A 3,558-nucleotide genomic window follows, 5' to 3' on the forward strand; every position below is an offset into this window, starting at 1 on the left:
GAATCTGAATGTAATGAGCGTAGATTGCGTTCTAATCATTGCTTCATTGGTTTCTTTTCAAGAAAAAGAAAGTAAGTTTTAATAGAAATTTATTAATATATTATTTTATAATTTTAAAATATACTGATTTATATAGATAGCATCATTCTTATATAGATAGCATCGACTGTCGATAAGTGCGGATCTACAATAAGTGGATACGATAGATAAATAAATACGATAGATATAAATACGATAGATATAAATACGATACGATAGATGAATATCTCCTGCAATTCTCTTTTTTATCAGTAGATAATAATGCGAATTAATTATAGTAGAGTTGAAAACGTTACCTTAAAAAAATAACATGTTATCATTACAGCAGTTATAAAAATAACTCATTACCGTCATCAAATATTCATTTTAAAAAGTAACATGTTACCGTTACCGTTACTTGAAAAAATAATGAATTGTTACTTCTTGAGAAATTGTTGAGTTTTAGTTTCCTCACAAATTGATAAAATTAAAGTTATTCGACGCGTCATTATACAAAAAAAAAACGATTGGGAAAAAACAATTGTCGGGAGCTAAACTCAACAATTAGAGAATTTAAACTAAATATTGCTTTTAAACATTATTGTCATTAAAAATTTCAAAATTCACTTCCAGTGAGTGAATATCCATATTATAGTTATATATAATGTGAATTACAGATTTTTAAAACTGATATTTAGCAAACGAGAATGGATTTAAATGGATTGATTTTTTTCTATCCGAATATTTTAAATAGCGAATTCTTTTTTTTGGATTTAATTGGATTCAATTAGGTTCAATTGGATTGAAAAATTGCATTTCCTATTCAAAATTTTGAATTGAACAGTATTCATAATGTTTGTTATGTGCACAGAAAAAGCTAATATTATTTTTGAAAGACATAGAGATGTGCTTCATGCAATTCCTATAAATGAATAAAAATGCATTCAGGATTGAAAAGCATTCATTTTAACATTTGTGTCAATATTTCTGAAAATCTGAATTTCAATTCATTTTAATCCATTCTCGTTTGCTGAGATGATAATTATGAGATGATAAACAAATTTTATTAAATCAATTGTTAATGATATATTGATAATGAATGAAATATTAACAATAAATAAATCATATTTGTTTTTAATTGTTAACTTGCGATTGTAAAATTTATTAAAATTCATCTAATGAAATTTATTTATCTTTACCTTGTGATACGTTAGTTAATGCAGTCCGACACAAAGAAGAACAATATCTTTATGATGGAAACTCAGGCTGCATACTTGTTAGAATGAAAATTTTAAAAGAATTTTTTTAGGAAAGCATTTAGTTATCTTGAAAATAATGTCCAAATGATATCTTAATAATTATTTATCAGAGGCATCTACTAGAAGAATTCTTTAAGATATCTTATTTCAGAGATTTCATTTCTTGAAAATTTTATCTTTATAATATCATGCTAAATGATATCAATTTATTCTCTCATAGAAGATATCATTATATTGTATGGCATTTGAGTAAATATGCATGCGCCTGTATATTTGATTCAGAAACTAGACATAATTATGAATCTTTTGAAAAATCCATTTGTTGTCATTTTTGAAGATATCATAAAAATAACATTTTCAAGAAGCAGGCTTATAATTTATAAAATTTTAAGACAGCACAAAATATTACAAGATAACGAAAAGATGTCTAAAAGAAGTCTGAAAAATGACGAAAGTATGATCGTTTTGTTTTTTCAGCAAGATGAAAGATGATTATATCCAAGTAAAACATTAAGTCGCGATAACGTCAAAATGACATTAAAATGAATCGGAAATGATTGAAAAACTTTTTCAATGACTTTTAATGATCATTTTGGAGTCATTTTGATATCATTTTGATATCATAATGATTTGTTGTTCTGCTTAGATAAATCGTCTTTTAGTTTTGTTGAACAACTTAAAACAGACATTTTTTCGTCATCTGGTTGTCTTCTCAGTAAAGCAAAAAGTTGACTAAAAGACATTTTTTCGTATTACTGAAAAGACAATGTGGAAAAAATATCTTTCTTTATTATATTTTTCATCACTCACCTGCGAGCAGTACGCTAGATGGATGTTCGGATTCTCGTGTTTTAAAAATTATACGGTAAGCACGTGCTAGTGATATTATATAGTCTTGTATGTTTCCTGCCTGATAGGCTCGCTCCTAACGACTGTATCCCTTTTTATATTATCATAATAATAACAACAACAATAATAATAATAATAATAATAATAAACTATACGAGATAGAATAAAAGGTGCAGCGTTATGAGAAATATAACTTGTGTTCTGACGAACACTCATACAATATTTTTTGAAAGCAAGTCCTCAAAGGGGATTATGATGAAAGATAATGATTCTTATACACATCACATCGCTGTAAGCATTGCAGGCATAATAGAACATATACAAAAAAAGCGAACATACGCAAAAAAAGTGGTACACTGAAAAATTAGGAAAAATTTACTAAATTTTAAATTATCATAACTTGGTAAATAATAAAGATAAAAATATGTTTAAAAATATAAAATGAAGCTTGAAATATCCCCTTTAAGACATTCCAATATACTTATCGAATGAGATTTATACTGAGTCATTATTATCAAAATGTCAGATGACAAAGTAAAAAAATGAAAAGTAAAAAAATGATAATTAAAGATCCGTGATTGTCACAATGCATGGCGTAAATCAGGTACGACAGCCTAATGGGACAAAATGCACATAAAAGAATGGAATTTTATCTTTAATATCTAAAATATTTTTTTTACGGAGTTCAATACGATCATTTTTCTGAGTTATTCCAAATTTAAGGTATCGTTGTCATTAGCTTAAATTATGATTGTAATTCATTCCAATATAAACTGCACAAAGTTTGACGGATTGAAATTGAACCTCATTTTGTGTATGTATGTGCGTGCGTGCGTGCGTGCGTGCGTGCGTGCGTGCGTGCGTGCGTGCGTGCGTGCGTGCATGCGTGCGTGCGTGCGTGCGTGCGGCGTGCGTGCGTGTGTGCGAGAGAGAAGGAGGGAGGGAGGGGCGGGTGCGCGCACACACGCATGTATATCACCGCAAGGAGGACCCCATTCCCCAACAAATGAGAATGGATTAAAATGGATTGAAATTTTTTTCTATCTGAATGTGTATTTTAAATACCGAATACTTTTTTTGGATTTAATTGGATTCAATTGAATTCAATTAGATTCAATTGGATGCAATTCGATTGAAAAACTGCATTTTCTATTCAAAATTTTGAATTGAACAGTATTCACAATTGTGTTTGTGTGCACAGAAAAAGCTAATATTATTTTTAGATTGAAAGACATAGAGATGCAATTCTTATAAATGAATAAAAATGCATTCAGAATTGAAAAGCATTCATTTTAACATTCGTGAATCAATATTTCTGAAAATCTGAATCCATTTCAATTCATTTCAATTCATTTCAATTCATTTTCGTTTACTGGATCGTCATTCCGTACACAGACTCCAAACCTTGCTCTCTCTCTCTCTCTCTCTCTCT

The sequence above is a fragment of the Atta colombica genome, unplaced genomic scaffold (genome assembly GCF_001594045.1).
Source record: "Atta colombica isolate Treedump-2 unplaced genomic scaffold, Acol1.0 scaffold30, whole genome shotgun sequence".
Taxonomy (NCBI): domain Eukaryota; kingdom Metazoa; phylum Arthropoda; class Insecta; order Hymenoptera; family Formicidae; genus Atta; species Atta colombica.